General features: G+C 43.1%; 1 protein-coding gene and 1 non-coding gene across 2 annotated transcripts in view; both read left to right on the top strand.

The window, feature by feature from the left end:
* The window catches only part of Tyn (trynity), a 109,915-nt gene that overhangs the window by 34,079 nt on the left and 51,806 nt on the right, over window positions 1–24,030 (top strand). The window lies entirely within an intron of this gene.
* On the top strand, window positions 11,760–11,842 carry Trnal-cag (transfer RNA leucine (anticodon CAG)). The gene has a single exon. It is a non-coding gene; the product is annotated as a tRNA-Leu (tRNA).

Below are 24,030 nucleotides of genomic sequence, written 5' to 3'. Positions count from 1 at the left end.
AAGTATCATTTTCTATTTTTCAACAGATATCTGGAATTCCTACGGCAATAAGTGTATTTTTAAAACTTTGTACTATCTTGAAGTTATTCAAACATGAATCACGTTCCATACATTTTATCTGTTTTGTAGATCAACACGAAAATACACGAGAGAAATTAGGAGAAGGTCGAAGCTTTTTTGGTCAGCCTTTTCATTTTCTATTACATGGAATGTGTCGAGATCTCGTTTCGTTAGGGATAAAAAAAAAAGAAATGACGGTTTTTCCCCGGGTTTGCGTAACTCAAAGGTGTTTAGCCACGAAAAATAAAAGGCATATATCTGCATTTGAAAAACCGCGATAAAATGAGGAAGTACAAGTTCTCGTCGTTGCAATATTTTTCAAGCTGACGACCTTGTTTCTTCTCCAACATGTTCTCTGCGGAGCTGCACGTTGACATGCTGCACTCCACTTTTCCCAAGATAAACGATATATTGGTGGCGCATATTCTCGCAAAAGCCTGGGAACTTTGAAACCCGTGGTCCAGTTCAGGCTCCGTTTTTTGCATAAGTGATCACCGCGTTGGTCAGTCAGCGATTTCACGTGGATTATCCTAGAAACGCTGGAATCCAGACGAATGCAAAAGTTCATCGATCTCTTTTCTCCCGTAAATAGTAGAGAAGCATTTTTCTCGAGAGGTTTTCAGAGTTACTCATTCCCCTTTAAGCAAAAACGTTTAACGAAGCGAATGCTTGTAGGGCTTGGATTTTCTTTTACAAAATTACATTCTCCCTTTTATTTCCGTTTCTTTCAGTTCAGGCAAAAAATTAGTTAAAACATTTTTACGTCGGAACGACCGCGCTCTTATGTTACATTCATTCATTATTCATTATGTCTTATGTATTCTTAAAATTTCATTGAAGGTTCCATCGAACCACGTTCTTCGTTTTGCCCACCGTAATAATAACTCGCTCAAGAGCCCTTCGGGGCCAGTTCGTTAACGCTAGTTAGATAATCGGAATGTCTGTCGCGTATTTTCACTTTTATTCAACATTTACGTAACGCGAATGCTCCTGGAACTGTTGCAAACGTTCTCCAGTGTTTCTTCTCGCTCTCGAGCCCTATTTTTTCTCGTTAGGAGAAGCTCGAAGGTTTCTCCAAATTTCTTGGCTCACTGGTGCCTTGTCTCCTCTTTCCTGGTTCATGATTGGTTCTCCATTTCTGGCCACGAAAACTGCCTCTCGAAAAGATCCGGTTCTTTGTTACGCAACCGAGCTTTCTACATGACCGACTGTACATGCATATATGCGCCAGGCACGACCGGTCTTTGCTGAGGAATCGAGCAACTGGACGTCGACGGCAACCGTTGTTTATTGCCTTCGAAACATTGAGAAAGTAATTTACCCCCGATTCGAGTCAACGTCACGGCATCGACAGGGTGACGAGGCGATTGGCTTTTTAACAGGGCGAAGTTAGAGACGACAGTTTGCTAGGGCAGCTTTTACAAATTATTCGGCCAAAGAGTCAAGGCTGTCGATAGGTGCAGGCTACGAAATCGCCGTGGACTTTGGACGAGCCATGGGAAACGACATTTTGATCGAGTATCGAGCGCAATAATTACGAAATACATCTTGCGTCACGTATATCTATCCCGTTACTAACACATTCCAAGCCCCTCTGATTTCATACGCGATGAACAGTTTCTTGTAGTATCTTATTGACAAAGTAAATAAGATTTGGTATATCTGCGTAGTGCTAACTAGTGGTACTTAGAATGTTTGAATAACTTGATAATACATACTTGAATAATTTATTCATGAACGTACATTATAGGACATATCGACGATTGCAAGCTTTATTGCCTACAGGTACTTATCTGTGTTAAGCCAGAATCAACTGAACCGCTTGTATGTAACTCAGGGAAAGGAGTCGAGATAAATGGGGAACGTAACATTGAACGATACAAATCGTTTTATCGAATGGAGTACCATTTTTCTAATACCTTCTTTTTATTCGATTGAAAACGCTCTGAACAGATGCGAAACGAAGATACTCGAGCATATTTGTATCCTGCGTAATCTGAAACTGATGAGGCTTGAAGAGCATTTATGGAAGATCGTAAATAACTCTTCCTTCGAGAGTGAAACTGTGCATAAAACATTCTTTTCCGTAAAAAAATTGGACCGGCGTTGTCTGTATAAACTTATTCAGCAAAGCAGAAAAGCGATATTACTCTTATTTTCCATGCAATATATTTTTTATCGAAGTTCGAATAATTGAAATGGAAGAAGTTTGACGATTCATTAGAGAAAATCGCACAGAAATTAAAGGATGTATCAGATGCAGGGAGAAGCACACTGTGAACTGTAAATACATCCGTCTGTCTTAACGCGAGGAAGTGAAAGTAATATTAAATATTATCAGCGGAAAAACGATTTCTATTGGCATGTCCAAATGTCTTTATTTTCTTATTGCCGAGTTTCTTCTTTGGAAGATATATTATTAGACGCCTGTTATCTTGAACACAAATCCTGAAAATCAATAGTAGCTTACAGTCGATAGAGCAGCTTTCTGCGGTACTTTCTGTGAAATACTGAATCATGGACAAAGTTTAGAACAAGTCTATCATTTTATAGGATTTTGTGTCACGTGGCCTGCACTATCGACTTTTCACAACACAATTGGTTTTTTACGCCCTCTGCGTTTACGAACGGTGGCTTTCGGAATTACGTACAACATAACCACTAAAGTCGGTAAAGTTAGTTAACTCCTATTCGACTTCACACCAAGGAAGTAAATTTAATCTTATATTAATACAATATATCTGTATGCACACAAATCGCACAGTCCAACACTCACAACTTATTTCATAATTACAATCTAATTCTATTGACAATTCGCAACCATTAGCTCGGACAGAACCGATTGCCCAGGTCTCACCACGTGGAGGTTGTTGCGAGAGGAGACCCACAGGGAGATAGATGGAACCAAAGTTCTATCGATCTCCCTTTACAAAAATCTTAAACTAACAAGCCAAAGACATGAATGGAAGCCAAGTTCCATGCATGCCTTTAGCTTGGACCTTAGAGTAGGAAATTGTCGAGCTATCATTGAGAATGGTTTGATTAAATTAGACTCTACAGCTAATGCAACCATGAAATAGACGAGCGATAGTGCGAGCACTACCACCTTGAAGGCCGGTAGGTCGGAGAGGCGCACGGCACTACACGATTCAGTCAATTGACCATTGCTCCCTGCTGCCACATAGGAGCTACCGAAGTAGACCTAATTCCGACAGGCTGGTAAAGAGAATGTGCAAAAGGCGGAAACGTGTAGTTTCCACAGTCGAGTGTGTCTTTCCACACACCCTACTGTGTCCGTCGCGTCACTCCTAGTACAGACCCCCAAGAGGAGAACACGCTCTACCGACCGACGATTCCACAGTTGGTCACATGCTTCTACCAAGAGAAGCAGCGGTGACTTCCTCACCAAAGATGAGGAACAAATTTCAAGAAAAGAAGTTAAGAAATGACAACTCGACAATTGTACAGTGATTTTAAGCTAGAGAGGCAAAGACATGGATAGAAGCCAAGTTCCATCCACGCCTTTGCCTTGGATCTTAAAGTAGAGAAGTGCCAAGTAATCATTGAGAAGAGATTAGGAATATTTAGAGTCTACCGCGTGAGGCAACCATGAAATGGACAATCGGTGGTGCGAGTCCTTCCACCTTGAAGGCGGGTACTAGGAGAAGGCGACTGGCACCTCACAGCCCAATCAGTTGCCTGATTGAACTGTGGGGTTTCCACCTGCAAGTGTGTCATACCACACACCATTCGGTGTCCACATCGTCTCTCGCTAGTACAAACCCCCAAGGGAAGAAGAACAAGCTCCATCGACCGCCAATTCCACGGTTGCGAGTTGCTTCTACTAAGAGAAGCAGAGATGACCTCCTCACAGAAGGTGAGGAGCAAATGATCGAGCAAAAATGGCTAAGTAGTGACTACTCGGCAGTGTTACAAATATTTTACAATACAGTCTTAAAAGAATAGGGTCTTAAAAATATTTTCAGCGATTCAGACTTATATACTAAAAGTGGTGAATCCCTCGGCGGATGCGACGTCTTCGTTCTTCAATCTTCAAGTTGAGGATAAAGACAGAATTGGCGAACAAAGAGTATGAAGAGTAATATATGAATAATCGGGGAAGCCTCCCCAAAAATACCATGAAATATTAAAAATTAGAAATGCAAATGAAATCCCTCGGGGGATACGATGCCTTCGTTCGATGAATGATCTTCATGCGAATGAAAAAGGAATTATAATTATAACCAGCGATGAAACTTGCAAGAGAACAGCGAGACATGCAGCAACGAGAGAAGAGACGAAGAGTAGAAGCATATCAATGAATGTAGAAAATGAGAGGAACCACCCCTACCTAACTACCCTTATATCTACTACAAGATGCACAGCCATTAGCACGGACAGAGCCGCCCCAGGTCTCACCACGAGGAGGTTGCTGTGCTGGAGACCCATAGGGAGATAGATGGAATCAAAGTTCCATCGATCTCCCTTTACAAAAATCTTAAACTAATACGCCAAAGGCATAAATGGAAGTCAAGTTCCATCCACACCTTTAGCTTGGTTCTTATAGTAGAGATGTGCCAAGTAATCATTGAGAAAAGATTGGGAATAGTTAAAGTCTACCGCGTAAGGCAACCATGAAATAGACAATCGGTGGTGCGAGTCCTTCCACCTTGAAGGCGGGTACTAGGAGAAGGCGACTGGCACCTCACAGCCCAATCAGTTGCCTGATTGAACTGTGGGGTTTCCACCTGCAAGTGTGTCATACCACACACCATTCGGTGTCCACATCGTCTCTCGCTAGTACAAACCCCCAAGGGAAGAAGAACAAGCTCCATCGACCGCCGATTCCACGGTTGCTAGTTGCTTCTACTAAGAGAAGCAGATGACTTCCTCACAGAAGGTGAGGAGCTAATGACCGAGCAAAAATGGCTAAGTAGTGACTACTCGGCAGTGTTACAAATATTTTACAATAGAATCTTACAAGTAGGGTCTTAAAAATATTCTAAGCGATTGCGACTTATATACTAGAAGCGGTGCATCCCTCGGCGGATGCGACGTCTTCATTCACACGAACAATAAAGAGTAAAGATAGAACTTTACGAACCAAAAGTGCTGAATCCCTCGGCGGATGAGATGTCTTCCGTATTCTTAAGGATACGCTCTTAAGTTAAAATCTTATAGTCTATGGTTTGAACTAGTAAGAGCCAAAGACATGGATGGAAATCAAGTTCCATCCATATCTTTAGCTTGGATCTTAAAGTAGAGAAGTGCCAAGTAATCATTGAGAAAAGATTGGGTATAGTTAAAGTCTACCGCGTAAGGCAACCATGAAATAGACAATCGGTGGTGCGAGTCCTTCCACCTTGAAGACGGGTACTAGGAGAAGGCGACTGGCACCTCACAGCACAATCAGTTGCCTGATTGAACTGTGGGGTTTCCACCTTCAAGTGTGTCATACCACACACCATCGAGTGTCCACATCGTCTCTCGCTAGTACAAACCCCCAAGGGAAGAAGAACAAGCTCCATTGACCGCCGATTCCACAGTTGGACATTTGCTTCTACAAAGAGAAGCAGATGACCTCCTCACAGAAGGTGAGGAGGAAGTAACCGAGCAAAGAGAGTTAAGAAATGACAACTTGGCATGGTTACAATAACTTTACAATAGGAACTTAGAAGTAGGGTCTTAAAAATATTCTAAGAGATTGCGACTTATATACTAGATGTGGTGAATCCCTCGGCGGATGCGACGTCTTCGTTCTTCAATCTTCAATCTTCAATCTTCAACCTTCAAGTTAATATGAATGATTGGGGGAGCCTCCCCGAAAATACCCCAACGATGGCACAGCCATTGGCGCCGGACAGAACCGGCCCGGGTCTCACCACGAGGAGGTTGCTGTGCTGGAGACCCATCTAGAAATCACAGAAATGAGAAAGAATTGGCAGAACAATCCGCGCTCTGAATCAAGACAGAACATATTTAGACAAAAAACAGAATCGAACGACGTTAGCATTTGTTAGAATTCTTCTTCGATGTTCACCTAAACCCTTACATATTAAAAATTAGAAATGCAAATAAAATCCCTCGGGGAATACGATGTCTTTGTTCGATGAATGATCTTCATGCGAATGAAATAGGAATGATAATTATAACCATTGATAAAATTTACAAAACAAAAGAGAGACATGCAGCAAAGAGAGAAGAGACGAATAATAGAAGCATATCAATGAACGTAGAAAATGAGAGGAACCACCCCTACCTAACTACCTTTATATCTAATACAAGATGCACAGCCATTAGCACGGACAGAGCCGCCCAGGTCTCACCACGAGGAGGTTGCTGTGCTGGAGACCCACAGGGAGATAGATGGAATCAAAGTTCCATCGATCTCCCTTTACAAAAATCTTAAACTAACAAGCGAAAGACATGAATGGAAGCCAAGTTCCATGCATGCCTTTAGCTTGGACCTTAAAATAGGAAATTGTCGAGTTATCATTGAGAATGGTTTGATTAAATTAGACTCTACAGCTAATGCAACCATGAAATAGACGAGCGATAGTGCGAGCACTACCACCTTGAAGGCCGGTAGGTCGGAGAGGCGCACGGCACTACACGATTCAGTCAATTGACCATTGCTCCCTGCTGCCACATAGGAGCTACCGAAGTAGACCTAATTCCGACAGGCTGGTAAAGAGAATGTGCAAAAGGCGGAAACGTGTAGTTTCCACAGTCGAGTGTGTCTTTCCACACACCCTACTGTGTCCGTCGCGTCACTCCTAGTACAGACCCCCAAGAGGAGAACACGCTCTACCGACCGACGATTCCACAGTTGGTCACATGCTTCTACCAAGAGAAGCAGCGGTGACTTCCTCACCAAAGATGAGGAACAAGTATCAAAAAAAGAAGTTAAGAAATGACAACTCGACAATTGTACAGTGAATTTAAACTAGGAAGGCAAAGACATGGATGGAAGCCACGTTCCATCCACGCCTTTTCCTTGGACCTCAAAGTAGAGAAGTGCCAAGTAATCATTGAGAAATGATTGGGAATAGGTAAAGTCTACCGCGTAAGACAACCATGAAATAGACAATCGGTGGTGCGAGTCCTTCCACCTTGAAGGCGGGTACTAGGAGAAGGCGACTGGCACCTCACAGCACAATCAGTTGCCTGATTGAACTGTGGGGTTTCCACCTTCAAGTGTGTCATACCACACACCATCGAGTGTCCACATCGTCTCTCGCTAGTACAAACCCCCAAGGGAAGAAGAACAAGCTCCATCGACCGCCGATTCCACAGTTGGACATTGGCTTCTGCTAAGAGAAGCAAATGACCTCCTCACAGAAGGTGAGGAGGAAGTAACCGAGCAAAAAGAGCTAAGATATGACAACTTGGCAGTATTACAATGACTTTACAATAGAAACTTAGAAGTAGGGTCTTAAAAATATTCTAGGCGATTACGACTTATAAACTATAAGCGATGAATCCCTCGGCGGATGCGACGTCTTCTTTCTTCAATCTTCATGTTAATACGAATGATAGGGGGAGCCTCCCCAAAAATACCCCAACGATGGCACAGCCATTGGCCCGGACAGAACCGGCCCGGGTCTCACCACGAGGAGGTTGCTGTGCTGGAGACCCATATGGTGATCATAGAAATAAGAAAGGATCGACAGAGCAATCCAAACCCAGAGTCAAGCGAGAACATATTTAAACGGAAAACAGAATTGAACCACGTTGGCATTGATGGAATTCTTCTTTTCATACTTTAATTCGATGTTCACCTAAACCCTGAAATGCTACAAATTAGAAATGCAAATAAAATCCCTCGGGGGATACAATGTCTTCGTTCGATGAGTGATCTTCAAGTGATGATAAGTGTTATTAGTGATGAAATTAACAGGAGGGAAATGATTGAAGGAGCCTTTCCAAGAAGAAGAGCAGAATCAAAGGTCAAAAGAAATACATAAATCATTAAGGAAGTCTTTCTAAGAATAATAAAGAAACCATAGACGTTCAAGAGAACGAAAAAATTGATATAGACCCCTACCTAACGACCCTTACAACTAATACAAGATGCACAGCCATTAGCACGGACAGAGCCGCCCCAGGTCTCACCGCGAGGAGGTTGCTGTGCTGGAGACCCACAGGAAGATAGATGGAATCAAAGTTCCATCGATCTCCCTTTACAAAAATCTTAAACTAACAAGGCAAAGACATGGACGGAAGCCACGTTCCATCCACGCCTTTTCCTTGGACCTCAAGGTAGAGAAGTGCCAAGTAATCATTGAGTAGAGATTGAGAATATTTAGAATTTACCGCGTAAGGCAACCATGAAATAGACAATCGGTGGTGCGAGTCCTTCCACCTTGAAGGCGGGTACTAGGAGAAGGCGACTGGCACCTCACAGCCCAATCAGTTGCCTGATTGAACTGTGGGGTTTCCACCTGCAAGTGTGTCATACCACACACCATTCGGTGTCCACATCGTCTCTCGCTAGTACAAACCCCCAAGGGAAGAAGAACAAGCTCCATCGACCGCCGATTCCACGGTTGCTAGTTGCTTCTACTAAGAGAAGCAGATGACCTCCTCACAGAAGGTGAGGAGCTAATGATCGAGCAAAAATGGCTAAGTAGTGACTACTCGGCAGTGTTACAAATATTTTACAATACAGTCTTAAAAGTATAGGGTCTTAAAAATATCTTAAACGATTGAGACTTAGAAACTAAAAACGATGAATCCCTCGGCGGATGCGATGTCTTCATTCACACGAACAATAAAGAGTAAAGACAAAACTTTATGAACCAAAAGTGCTGAATCCCTCGGCGGATGAGACGTCTTCGTTCTTCAATCTTCAACTAATGATTAAAGAGAGAACCAGGGAAAGAAGAACATGAAGAGTAATATAGTAATGAATGGGGGAGCCTCCCCAAGAATACCCCAACGTTGGCACAGCCATTGGCCCGGACAGAACCGGCCTGGGTCTCACCACGAGGAGGTTGCTGTGCTGGAGACCCATATAGAAATCACAGAAACAAGAAAGGATGGACAAAGTAATCCAAACCCTGAACCAAGAGGGGACATTTTTCAAAAGAGAACAGAACTAAACAAGGTTGGCAGTTCAGTTTAGAAATATTAATTGTAATTACCTACTTTTAATATCTTCATTCGATGTTTACCTAAAACCTGTAAAGTGAGAAATTAGAATCAGCTATGGAATTTGAAGAGCTTTCTACAAAATATAGAGGATCAACAGAATGATCTGCAACCTCCGAAGAGTATAAAGAATTCCGTATTAACATATTAAAGTAAAGTAAAGTAAAGTAAAGTGTTCGACTAACTATCTGTTTAAAAATCTTCATTCAATAGTTATCTAAACTCTGAAAACTAAAAATTAAAGATGTTAATGCCATCCCTCAGGGGATACAATTTCAAATCAAAGACAAGAATAAAAAACATACGTAAAAGTTTTAAATATTACTTACATTGATATTCTTCTGATATCTTCAATTGATTAATAAAGAGCACAAAAAAACACGAAAAAGCACAAAATGGTGTATAAGGGCGTACGAGGGTGCAAATAGCACAAAAGCGCGTAAAAAAGCGCAAAAATGGGGGGTATATGCAAAATAGGGCCAACAGAAAAAAAAAAAATTTTTAATTTGTGCAAAGGTGTGTACAAGGTATGCACGAGGGTGCACGAGGGTGCAAATAGCACAAAAGCGCGTAAAAAAGCGCAAAAGAACGCAAAAGAGCGTAAAAAGGGAGCGTATATGCAAAATAGTGTCAACAGAAAAAAAAAATTTTTAAATTGTTTAAAGGTGTGCATAAGCTATGCACAAGGTGTGTACAAGGTATGCACAAGGTGTGCATGAGGGTGCACGAGGGTACAAATAGCACAAAAGCGTGTAAAAAAGCGCAAAAGAGTGCAAAAATGGGGGGTATATGCAAAATAGGGCCAACAGAAAAGAAAAATTTAGATTTGTGCAAAAACTCACCGAGCAGCCAAGATGACCACTGGTCAGCTGACCACTGCTCAGTAGTGTCCAGGGGTCCATGGTGACCCGAGGTCCAGGGCCCAGGAGTCCCTCCAGGTCCCCAGGGAGGTCCCCAGGGAGGTCCCCAGGGAGGTCCGCACCCGCCGGAGGACCCGCCGCGAGTGAGACACTCGTGCTCCTGCAGCAGTATTTATACTTTCTCGAGGAAGATGAGAAGCCAATCAGAGAAGTTGTTCGGTTGATTAAAATTTCGAGACTGATCTAACAAACAATATTTTGCGAAAAATTGATATTTTTCATAAAATAATCATCTCAGCAACAATTTCTGGTGCACATATTGTTAATAACAATCACATACAGTATGTACTTGTGTAAATTATTAATATTTAAAATTGTTAGTCGACGAACATGAAAATTATTAACTTTTCATATATTATTATCCGTTCGATTAATATCGCAATTGCAAATTTTTTGATATTTCTTTAACTAACAATTATAAACATTAATAACTAGTACCAGTGGCTACGTACGATTGTTATTAACAATATATATATCAGAAATTGTTGTTGCAATATTTATTTAATGAGAAATTTTCTTTTTTCGAAGATATTCTTCGTTCGATTAATCTCGCAATTCTGTGATTGGCACCTGGTCTTTTGGTCATTCGTTTCATAGTCTGCAGCGGGTTCAGATCATCCTAGTAATCCTCTCGAGGAACTCCCTGAATCATTCTAGACTTTCCTGGACTACCCTGAACCATTCTGACCAGTGAGCAGCTTAACCGTTGGTCAGATACCTTTGGCTTCAATTACTTTAAGTTTTAGATGTTGATCGATACAATTTTTGTGAAAGAAGGTCCATGGAACTCTGATTTCATCTATCTCCCTGTAGTTCCTCGTGGTCCGTGTAGGTACTGCATATCTATCCTTAAAGTTTTTAATCATTTTTCTTCATCTCCTTTATTAAGCGATTCCTGTTCATCACTATAATTTATTATTTACATATTTGTTGGCATTTATTACGTTTTTTATCTTGATTAATATAGATTAATTTCAGAAGTGATGAATTTCGGAATAAGTGCATGTACCTTAGTACTTCTATGTAGAAAATACTGTCACTCTGATATAAACTTTTTGCAATGATATATCTTTTTTAGATAGTATTTTCACTTATTACTTGAATTTATAGGGAGAAATAAGAAGGATAGTTTAGTGGGACATTTTCTATAGTGGGTGATATGGTAGGAATATTTTCTCGTTTGCTAGCTTTACCAGCGGCAGTGATACAAGCAATACGTTCCTTGCATCTATCGTACAATAATCGCAGAGGTCGCTCTGAAATCAATGGTTTTCCAAAAATTCGTATTCCAGAACGTGAGACACTAGATACAAGAATTCATTAAATGTCCAATCTATCCTGTGTACCCACTTGTCTGTGGAATTGTTCGATCGACGATTAATTTCATTTTAATTCTAATTCCTACTGTGCTGAACACTACGGTCGCTTTCTGTAACCTGTTGGTAACGTTGAAAGTGACATAGAAATGGTAACGAAATATACATATAGATATGTCCATATAGATGCAAATACTTAGTTAATTATTTCATACGAGGCCTTTGCAATCGACTCTTCATCAACGTGATTAAATGCTAAATATACATCTACTATCCTGGTTTATGTTACATTTGAGAAACGTTCTGTCAAGTCAGGATGGCCGAGCGGTCTAAGGCGCTGCGTTCAGGTCGCAGTCCACTCTGTGGGCGTGGGTTCGAATCCCACTTCTGACAAAATTCTTTTTTACACTAAAGAATCATTATAATTACTATCATTCGTTCGATAAAGTATGCCGCTGTAGCGATTAGCTTTTTAATCTCTAACATGCGGAAGTGTAACAAATTACACAATCAAGATAACATCTCCCGAGGATGGTGTCAAAGCTTTTCCAAATGAACGATTGAGAATTCTGCTACTCGTGCTTTCCCACGAGACTAGAAAGAATACCACAGAAAAGGACTTGCTTCAGCGATTCGATCGGACGCCTTTAGCGAACATACGCTTTGAACGGGGCAATTAGTTTGGTGCGCGCGGGAACAAGCGTGGAAGAAATGAGCTTGCGTATATTACAACGACGCGGCTCTGGATAACGGTAATGATCAGCAAGGCTGCTCATTCATGGTCTCCAATCAAGTTCAAGATCTCAAAGCTGTACGATTTTGTCTGTGGAACGAAGGAAGAAGGAAAGAAGGAAAAGAAGGCGAGCGTAGGACGACCGACCACTGACCGAAATAACTCGAGGACTCGAAAATAACTGGCCCCGGTGACATAAGCGACTTTGCATGCCAGTCGCGTTCAGTCGTTCCCATAATCGTCGATGAACTCATTATCGGCAGTGAACGGTCAATACTTTCGTGACGGGACAGAAGAAGGAACCACGAAGGATGGTTATTTGGGTTAACGACGCGTCCACGCTATTGCTTCATTGCTAAAGGAATTTTTTATAACGCATGTTTGTTTTATTCGCTGTGCACGGGAACTCGAGTTCCGCTTCCGCGTTGCTGACTTAGAGATCATCCCAATTCGGTACATGGAAGCTACTGTCGATGATCCATCAGACTCTGATGGTAATCAGCTCATGAATGAAACAGAACAACCTCGATCAATTAATAGTAACAGGTAGACCGCCTTGCTTCTCGTCGAGTAGAGTAGTCCAACTGGATGACATAAGCAATTTTGTACGTGAATCGTCAGAAGCTTATTTTAACCTTAAGGACGTGTGTATAAAATGCTGTGTCATGCAATTAATGTTCCTTTAAATGTGATTCTATAAGAGGAACAAGCTCTTCTTCAGGTCCTCCAACCACCTCAGCTCGGTTATTTCTTTGCTATTCTACTTACGTAAGCCATTAGGGGTCCATCTGTTTGGTCTTTTCCATTTAGAACTCGTGTCCGTATTGCTGGTACTCTGAGTAGTAATTATTGCACTGAATTATTCGCTACGGTTAAAATTGCTTTCAGTAAACAGTAAAAGTCCTACTTCCGCGTTGTCGATGCCTTTCGGATAGTTCTAAATACGTACCTATAATTGATATTCTCGATTGGCTCTGGTGCGTTGAAAATAGTCAAATAGGTTACTAGGATACTGACTCGATATTTTACTACTCGAGACCTCGTTTCAATCAAAGGTTTAATAACATATTCGAATAAGATCGAACTTCATTCTTCTTGTAGGTCTTCGAAGTTTCGAAGAAGACATTAAAGCGTAATTCTGCATCCGTAAATTGCACTTGTCAGGTGTCCAGAACCTGCAATTGTTGCCATTAACGAGTAGCTCACCCACCGTAGTTAGCTGTCGCTGGTAGTGCCACTCGCCTCGGGAAAAAGTTGCGTTTTCGTGACCAGCACCGAGACCTTTAATCCCTAGCCATCGGCTACTATTCCGCCTGCAAACGAGGACGGGAGAATTCCTATTCCCGAGAATCGTGGGGAATCGATGAGATCTCTGTAGCCAGTTCGATTCTTCTCTCTTGCGTGCCGCGTGAGGGAAATTCCTTTACCTTCTGTCTAACGAAGACGCCACATCTAATTTGAGGTTTCCTTAAGCACCAGCCCAGTCATTTGATATACAACGGTGAATAAAGGACTCGAAAGCTAAAGACATTGGTGGAAAGATAGTTGAGACCTTAGCTCCATAGGTCTACGTGCTACAGGCGCCAGCTTCTCGGCGGCTTCTTTTGTGGATGCCGAAGATTGCATTAGGTCATGAGAATCGCAGCTCGTTTACGCTTCGAGCTTGAAAATGCTACTCAATTCTAAATGATTGGATAGGGTGTCTAATCCTTGGCGACGCATAACGGCACATTCAGCTGGGATGCAGGATCCGAAGTGATACAAGTGGTCAGTGAATAACGTTCAAGTTTCACGGAGGTCAAGCTCGACTGGTTCCCGCGCAAAAGAGGAATTTCATCGAACGCACGACGCACTGCAACATCGCTCGCGTACACGTAGCCGACACGGCGTTGATTCCTCTAAGTAGGTCTTCTCAAAACGGATTCTCGATACTGAAAGATCGAGCACGATCTGATGAGAAGCACGCGATCCATGGACCGCTATGTGCGGGCCCGTTCGAGCATTTTACCTGTAGCAGTCGCCAGACGGTTTTCAAAGTATTCGCGTGCTATTTAATTCTATCTTCGCACCTTCTTTTGTTAATGATCCTATCGCGCATCTTCATCGCAGCGTAATCAATTAATCTCTGACTCAGCAAGTTCTTTATTCTTTGAGGGAAATAAATTGCACGAAGCAGCATTGCATCCATATGCATTCGTTGAGCGTAGTATCAAGATTTTGCAAGTCGTCCTACAAACATTTTCAGAGAAAAAAATACCTTCACTTTCTCGATCTGTAACTCAGTAGAAAAATTTTAATGGAAAAAATCAGATCATAGCCGAAAAAGTAGAGGCTTCGCCCTTTAAAATGAGACCAAGCTCAGTGCCATACGATTTTTTTTCGCAAAGTTACAGCAGCTTAAAAATTAGCAACTTTTTCAGGCTCTGGATCACTGCGTGATTCTGAGGCCAGTGGCTCACTTTTCAGTCAGATCGCTATAACTCGGCCAAAAAAAATCGCAGAGCACTCGCCAAGGTCTCATTAGACTCGAGAGGGTTCCAGCTCTCATATCCACCATAAAGAAGTCGTAGAAAAAATTTATCAAGTTCCTGAGAGTCTTATGAAGTTGAAAGACATTTACGAAAAAACCACCCTCTCTTTCTCGACGGATCGCGAAACAGAGAATTTTTTTCGATCAAGTTCAACTCAGCAGTGATAAAGTAGAGGCTTTGCTCTGTAGAATGAGACCAGGCTCACCTTCTTGCGATTTTTTTTGACGGAGTTACAGCAGCTCAAAGATTGCCTATTTTTTCAGGCTCTGGATCACTGCGCGATTCTGAGGCCAGTGGCTCACTTTTCAGTCAGATCACCATAACTCGGCCAAAAAAAATCGCAGAGCACTCGCCAAGGTCTCATTAGACTCGAGAGGGTTCCAGCTCTCATATCCACCATAAAGAAGTCGTAGAAAAAATTTATCAAGTTCCTGAGAGTCTTATGAAGTTGAAAGACATTTAGGGAAAAACCACCTTCTTTTTCTCGACGAGTCGCGAAACAGAGAATTTTTTTCGGTCAAGTTCAACTCAGGAGTGCTAAAGTAGAGGCTTTGCTCTGTAGAATGAGACCAGGCTCACATCCTTGCGATTTTTTTTAAGGGAGTTACAGCAGCTGAAAGATTGTCTATTTTTTGGACCTCTGGATCATTGTGTGATTCTGAAACCAGCTGCTCACTTTTCGTTTAAAGTGCGTTATCTCGGCGAAAAAAAAATCGCACATCAATTTTTAAGGTCCGATTAGAAAAAAAAGTTCAAGTTCAAGAGGTATCGTTCATAAAAACCTGTGACACAGAAACATGATCCAGTCAGATTGTCATTTACATAGAATTCGTGAAAATTAGGTTCCCGCGGTCAAAGGACTAAGTACCGCACCGCTACATCCGCCTGAGATGCTGCAAATGGTGCAGAATCATGCATACGCTTGGAGCGTGTAAACAATCTGCGTTTAGAGATATCGCGCATCAATCTTGATCCTCGGGATGGCGGTTGCCGCGGCGCCGACGATGTTAACAATAAATCCCCACTGTTTATACAGCCTCCGGTGTAACAAGTCTCCAGTGGGACGCGCGATGCGGGTTCCTATGGAGTGTCTACGATCCCATGGAGCCATATGTTGCTTGTCATCCGCTATAATAATCGCTGCGTCGAGGCTGCAGAAAATTCATGCTTTTCTCAAACTAAGAAATGCCGGGTGAGCCACAGAAGCCGACTAATTGGAGATTCGCGATTGAAAATCTGTGGCTGCGTGGTCGATTCGCACAATTGCTCGGGCACGTTTATTAAGCCGTGAACTCGAGCGATCGAGCGAAAGATACAGCCGAGCTGCGCGTAGATCGCGCGGTCAGGAAGCGTATAGTCGCGCGGTTTACACGACGCCGGAATTAATTGGGCCACGCGAGCCGATAAAACGAACACCTAGCCTCGCCAGGTCGAAACGAAACAATGCCACCTACGCTTTTGTGTGCAAATCGAATCGCGCGAACAATCCCGCCGCAACAAAACGAGACAAGCTCTACTCTCTCTCTCTTTTTGTGTACTGCATTGTTACGACTAACTTGCCCCATCGACGCTGCGCTTGCCTTGTTCAGTCGCTCAGCGGAGTTGTTGAGACTTAGGGCGCTGATCGCGCTCAGGAATTCGCGAACACGATCGACGCTGTAGTACTCGGGTTCGCGACGATTCTACTAATTCGAGACTGAGGAAGGCAGGCTGAATCGAGCTGATGCCGCGATCAAACGGTGAATAGGATTTTTTAGGGAAGAATCTGGTCCCGATTTTTGTCCATCGCGTGCTTAACTGTTAGCATCTTGGAACAGTTATCTGTACAACTTGCGTCTTGTCGTATGGTACGATATCGAAGACGGATGTAAAACGAGAGCACATTATGTTATAGCAACATCTGAAGAATAATGGCTACGAAGATGATTTATTAGACGGTGTAATTTTTCTATTGGATCGCCGATTCCGCGAACTGTGTCGCAATCTATTACGTATCTTTGCAGAAATGTTACACATCGACATTAATAACGGTAATAATGAGCAATAAAAATAACGGGATTCGTGGAGTACCCGTACAGATAAACGATTCTGACATAAAATCATCGTCTATTAACTAGGATCACTTCATACACGGTCGAAGTCTATCTCGATAATGGTTCTTTATTATGTTCATTTATTTGATTATGAATAATAATTCATTCCACAATAGATTGAATCATACGAAATGAATGCCACGCGAATTCGTATACTGTTATCTCGCTAATTACTCATCTGCTGGCAGCCCAATAAAAATAGTATCTATGTTTTCAATTATAATTCTAGCGAGATTGAATCACACGACTGATAATTGAATCAGTTAATTTTACTACTTATACTCGCTTCGTACTTGACTCCACGTTTTAAGAGGTTAATTACAAATAGCTATAAAACAACAGAGAGCTATCTTGCAATTGATAGTAAATGATGATCATAATTCTGTCGTGTCTTTTGCTGGACATCCTTGACATCGTTATAAATTCACAAGCTGCTCGTAAACCGGAGCGATAGATTCGATAAGACCACAAACCGAGGGATGCTGCTCCAATAACGAAATGATTTTCATCCATAAAGATCAAACCTACCAGTCTACTCGTAACTCTGAATCCCTTTTTGAGAATGCATCCTGCATACAGCAATCTAAATATAAACTAGCGATAAATGTCACGAGAAAAGGAACGTTTGAAACATTGGGTGGTCAAGCGTGTTGAAATTCCTGTTCTGATTTTATAACGCGAAAATGCTCCTCCGTACTCAACTGACGCTCTGATGCGGGGTCATTTTCGTCAGATAAACAGGTACCGTAGTATTCGCGAGTAGCTGAAAAAGGTGTGGCGTGGCGCGAGCTGACGAAAGATGGAAAACGAGGAAATCATAGCGTAAAATCATGATCGTCGACTCGAAACGCCTAGCCTATATCCGACCGACGTTCGAACGAGCATACAGTTATCTGAACGCAGTATACACCTATTGCCGTGCCTTCTTTTGGCCCACCTTTAAGATTCTTCTCGTCTCGTAAAATATATGGAAAGCCAATCTGCTTTCATTTAGTCTTTTAGCGTATCTCCTGCAATTGCTACTGCTCCACGAACGCTCATTGATTGCATTCCTCGGCTGTTTCGGAATCCTCGTGCAGCAATGTTGAATCGTCGCACGACACGATTACGGGACGATTTCTGAGGAAAGTAGTGGGTGGGCAGGAACGTCGCCTAGTGAAATCGCATCACGCGAACGCGCCATGCAATTCCGCGAAAACAGGACGAGTGTTTCGTTCAGAATTTCAAATTCAGACAGAAGAGCCGATGCGTGTATGTTGGATGCGTTTAGGTCCCGTTATTTGCAGCTGACCTCCTAGGAATTTGCCTTTGGTTTCATACAGCTGATCTTTTTATCAAGATTAATTGTCATTCTGCTACTAAAAATTATTGTCATCGTAATTCTGAAGCTTCGATGTTACCCGTCGTAAAAATCAAATTTTAGTGCCTCGAAGGGGGTCTTGTTCACGAAGCGAGATTCTTTCGTAGCTCGTCTCTTCCCATGAACAGGTACTCTAATTGTTAGTTCGTGACACGTAGCGAGCGGTCGATACTCTGTTCAAGACATCTTACGCGGCTTCGGGAACGTGCCAATGGACATTCAGACCCGTACGGACCACTCATTGCTGCCGCCTTTTTCCCCTCGACCACCTGTGCTACGTGAGAAAACTGAAATTGTCGTCTACTTACGTGATGTAACTACCACTGAAGATGGGTAGGAACCTCGGGCGTTGAACATTGTAATCCCCTTCTTATCGACCACAGGAATTTCATTGTGTTCTTTGTCAGAACTTTTTGCCCAACTTCACGCTTTTGCATTTGCTGTTCTTCTTGTTATTTAGCATGTTCATAGCTTTCTTTGCACCGTTATTACTGACTCCAATTTGCTCCTGCTTTCTAGGTGACATAAGGCTTACCGCTGTTCTTAGAATTTTAATAATACGTTGCGCCTCGTCGATATGCATAAGTATATATCTTTGACATTCTCGTTTGAGAAGCTGACACTCCTAAAAAGAAGAAGTACTTCTCGGCTTCGTGAAATTACACGATTCAGTGACCTCACTTTAAATCTGTCGGTAGCTGAGTACCTGCATGCATATGTATGACACCGTGGTGGATTGTAACTAATAGAACCGCGATAGATCCAGGCAGACGAGTAGCAAGACGACGATCAGTTTATCTGGCGTTGACGTAGACAACGGTACATTGTCACTTGTTGGAAACGATAGGCAATCCAGTGAAAAATTGTACTGGTTCCACTCGTTTATTCGTTGGCTCCTAACTGCTTCCACAGTAACGCGTATAATTATCAGGTATTGAAAGCCTTTCCCTTAGCAGGAGAGGTTGTCGACTTCTGCGTCGAATGAGGATCAAAAATCAATTACTCCTGACAGTCATATATCTTCGTTGTAAAAAAAAAAAAATGACACTTTTTTGGCGGCACAGTCGCCTCTATCGCGACGAACATTTTTCCCAGTGTTCCTCTTATAAGAACTCTGACGCCGACGATGATCATCACCTGAATGAGTCGTGATTATTGAATACTGAGGATTTATAAGCCCATTGAGTGACTAATTGCTCGGATGCAAGCGCCAGAGAGAGCTCATGAAGCAGAGGGATGGAGCAATTAATCGAGCCGCGATTAAATCGGAATCAGGCTGCAGCGACAAAGTGGTCGGGGCGGTTGAAATCTTAATTAGAGGCATTGAGGAAACGCGAGCGCGCAGGGTGGATCGCAGCAGCTTTTACGACTCCAGATATCATATCCACCTGCTACTGACCACGATCAGCCACAGAGTACAGTTAACTCCAATCCGTCGTGAAATATTGCATGGGCTTTTTGCAGCCGTTTGCGCGAGAAACTAATGGATCGTGCAGTGTCTGGACACCGAGGGTGAGCCACTGATTTCCACGTTCGAGAACGTATGTTCCAGCATCGCTGCGAATGAATCTCCTCGTTATTCACCCGTGCTGCATCGCTTGCGTAATGAGCATCCTCGATTTCCTAGGAAGAATCATTGCTTAATTTCTTCTCTGCTGTCTTATTTCCGCTACCAATTATCCAGTTAGCGAACGTTACCCTGCATTTTTATCATTCGGTAACGGGATAGGGTGGAGTGGTTTGGCACACAGCGGATCGTCCACTCCTTTTCACGCGAGACCGCCGCCGTGGATGAATTCAGCGTTTTCACTTGAAGAAAACGGTGTCCCGCTCGACGACCGTGAACGCAGGTCGACGAAGCGGTTTTATTTCGCGACTGCGTGCCTCGCCTATGAAGATTCTAACGCGTGGCGAATACTACTGCTAGTTTTCCATCTTTCCCTGTGCTATTGTTAGTGAATTGGCGTCCGTGATGTTAAACGCTGGGCTTTGTATAGGAAGCATAAATTCCTTTGACAAGGGACACGTATGCTTTTTAGAGGAAGGTTAACGAGCTATAATAATATTCTCAATTTGCGCACGACGCAGTCAGCTTGCATAGAATCATGTTTGTAATACTACCAGTCCGGTAGCCAAGGGTCAGGATCGTAAAATCCTCGACAGTAGAACTTTATCGTTTCTACGGGAAACTAGAATGCGCAAGAATGTAGTTTCACCGAAGCATTTGTCGAAGCATCGTGATACGAATGGGAACTTTCGATTGGATTTAGTTTGCAGAGATATTCCGCAAAACTATATCGCAGATAAAATACGCGGGCATCATAAAAGCTTGTAATCAGTGGAACTACGGTACAAGCAGTAACTGTAAAAATATCGACTTGGGACAAAACCTGCGCTCGTTTTTCGATGCAATCTGCATGAAAGTACTCGATTGCTTGGTTTTTTCCAGCTGCAACCTTCGTGCTCCTCCAAAACGAAGGCCACGGTTACGAGCTCTTACTGTCGAACATACAGACCATCCCATCGATTAAAGGACACAATGCTCGATCAGCTTATCGCGATAATTCGAGCGGACCGCCCACTGTAATTGCAACTCGATGCTCTTCTCCAGTTAAACCGCTAAAAAGCTGACTCGGAATCAAAGGTCCCCATATAGGGATCCAGGTGATCGAAAGACCACCCAGGAGAGCAAAAGGGCGAACTTGGGATGAAACGCGAAGCGCGAGTCGCGGGTGTGCTCACTCGCGTGCACCCACGCATGATCGCGCGTGTCGTTGCGATTATCTACGACCGCGAAATCATGCGTCAGATCGATTAACCTGCAGCTTGCGATCGCGACCTTGCTCAATGAATCGGGACCGAAAAAGGGTTTAATTCGATCGAATTCGTTGCGTGATAATTGGTGCAGTCGCGAACGTGCGTGCTACGAGGCAACCCACGTCTCGGGAAATTGTGCGCACACATACCTGAACGCGCTACTGTTATTTAGTTATAGCGGTGCTCATATTTCTTCGAGATAGTGGACTTTAAGCATACGGTGCCCGAAGCGTCTTCGTTTTAAAACGCAATTAACAACGAAGTGTTTTCTTAATAGAAACACGGAAAGAACCAGATGTTGCGTTAGTATTGCCGAGCAGAAAACACCGGTTCTGGTTAAATCGTTTCAGTTAAACTGCATCGTCGGTGCTTTGATGATATTTCTGTCTAATTTCTGCGTGCTGTTAACTCAGAAACCGCTCCAGCTTCGACTCGCAATGAAATGAACGGGATAGGAAATGATAGATTGACGAGATTTCGATCGAAAGATTTTCCGCGGTCTAGAGATTTCAATGCCCGAATAATATATAAGCCACAGCAGGTATCTTCTTTTGTGTCAGTACAATTAATTTCAGACAAGCGTTAATTAAATACAATAATTAAAGTATAACGGTGCTGAAATCAATTCCATATCCATTCAATCTTAACCTGAAAACATTCGATAATACTACCGTAGAATTTCAGGCAATTTCCTAACAAAGTCTTAGTCTCATTCCGTTCACCTCTTCGTGAACCTTATCGTTTTCCTTGTTTGAGGTCCTGGGAAACGCAGTGCTTTGTAGTTAAGGTATGCTAGGCGATAATCCGCTACTCTTTCCGCGAACATTGTTCTGAATCGACGAACCATGCCACAAGAGAGAGGGTAACGATTAATAAATTAAGCCTCTGAATTCCTAGAAATTTGTTCATAGAATGGATTACAAAATGATTTTAGCAGCAAAAGCAGCAGTAGCCTCGAATCTTCATTAAAGAGGGAAAGGGACAATGACCGAGAGTTGTGTTAATTGTAACACAGCGCGTGCGCCACTTAAGGACATTAAAACAAATTGCATCGAAAAGCCAATCTTCGAGTTTCATAGCGTGTTTTATTACGGCTCAACGACAAGAAAATGTGCGTTCGTTTATTTCATGCTAGTTATCAATTTTCCCATAAACTGAGCGACCCATCTAGCGAAACAATTATTTCCCGTGCAGGCGCAGCAATGTAGACAGGGCAAATTTTCAATCGACTCGTTGCAATGGAGACACACTTAACGATGCTAGGCGAGAGCCGCGATTTGTAAGCGTCCAAGATAAAAGAACGACGCGAAACGAGAACCGCGCGTTTTCGAGTTAATTAGCGGCTTCTTCCGTTCACCTCGCACCTCGTCAAGCCCTGCTCGCGATGGAAACGAGAAGCAGGATCCTCGAGGTCATGAATCCGCGCGTCATTAACGCAGCGGCGCACACGCGAGCGCGAGCGCTGCACGCGCGCTTCGACGTGGGATCGTGCGATCGTGAACCTGGCCTAGCTCATTGCCAGGACTGCCATCGCGATGCAAAATTCCTCTCAAGGACGAAAGCCGTAGTGCTCGTTCATGGCGCTTCCTCGTAAATTGCACTATGAGAACAGTGGAAGAACCTACGATTCTTCGTGGCTCGAACTGCAGTATTTTCTCTCAATTTGTCACTTTTTTACAAACTCCTGGAGTACCTTTCACACTCAGGACAAATGGTGCCTATTTATGGCGAAATCACCGCAGTTCAGAGCAGAAACCGAGCTCGATACGAGATAGTAGATTGCAACGCTATTTGCAAAATCGTCTGGCATCATGGTCAGACTTAAATCGCCAATTTGCAAGCATCGTTATCCTTGATACTGGGGTTCAGACCGTACGATGATACCGAATATGTTTGCGCGGATACAAGTAAGAAGTTACTGCAACATTACGAGGTTGCAAACTTTTTTATGTCTCGTTATCCTGCAATCAAGAATGTTAATAATTTGTAAAAGTTGCTGTGAACGATTGTTATTAACAATAGGGGTAGCAGAAATTTTTGTTGAGATGATTATTCTATGGGAAATATCAATTTTTCCCACACTGTTCTTCCTTCGATTAGTATTGTAGTTTCAGTCATTGGTTCCCCTACCCTTGGACACAGAACATAAATACCCCTGGAGGACGAAGAATTTTTCACTCGCTCCGGAGTCTCCGGAGGGTGTGGATCGTCCCTGCGATCCTCTGGAGGACCTTCCTGGACTTACCCCTGGACTTACCCTGGACCTACTCCTACACTTCAAGACCTGGAGTACCTTTGGACTGCCACCCTCCAGGGCTTGACCACTGGACAACTTGACCACTGGACATCTTGACCAGTGGTCATCTTGGCCACTGGTCATATTGACCAGTGGTCATATTGACCACTGGTCATCTTGACCATTGGTCATCTTGACCAATGGTCATCTTCTTTGACTATTTCGTCAACTGTGATCAGTTTCAACCCGCCATAACAATGTTTCATCCTTTTTGGTCCATGGTTGGCATCGAAGATGTTCAAAGGCGGACCGCGAAAGTCAGCCAGCTCGCCTTACAAGGTCTCTCCCTCGAGTTGGAACTATAACCACGACCGGCACGGGCTTGATCCAGCACGCGCGCCTTTAGAGGAACAGAGTCGTCGGTGGATTTTTGCGTTTCAGTCCTAGATACTCTCTGGATCGAGGCACGGACACGCCTAGGAAAGAATTCAGCGACACACGAGCGCGGGGACAAAAAGCCCATAAATCACTCCCGTAGATCGAAGGACAAAAGCTCTTACAAATCGTTTCATTTTTTATTCCCCTGGGGTATCTCGTGGCAAGGCGTCGGCGTCGTCGGCTCTGGACAGAATAATGGTAGAATAATCGCCGACTGAAGCGAGAGATTTCTTCCGAATCCGAGCGGAAGATCGGAAGATTTCTAGGGGAACGAGCGAAGAAGCCGCCTTCAGCGAATCTTGAAGCGAGATGCGCGAGTAATTTATCGAACGATCGCACAATGGAGACCGTTTGCTGGACGAGCGAACCGTGG

This window comes from Calliopsis andreniformis, chromosome 4 (assembly GCF_051401765.1).
Source record: "Calliopsis andreniformis isolate RMS-2024a chromosome 4, iyCalAndr_principal, whole genome shotgun sequence".
Classification (NCBI taxonomy): Eukaryota; Metazoa; Arthropoda; class Insecta; order Hymenoptera; family Andrenidae; genus Calliopsis; species Calliopsis andreniformis.
This window is presented reverse-complemented; position numbering and strand designations above follow the sequence as displayed.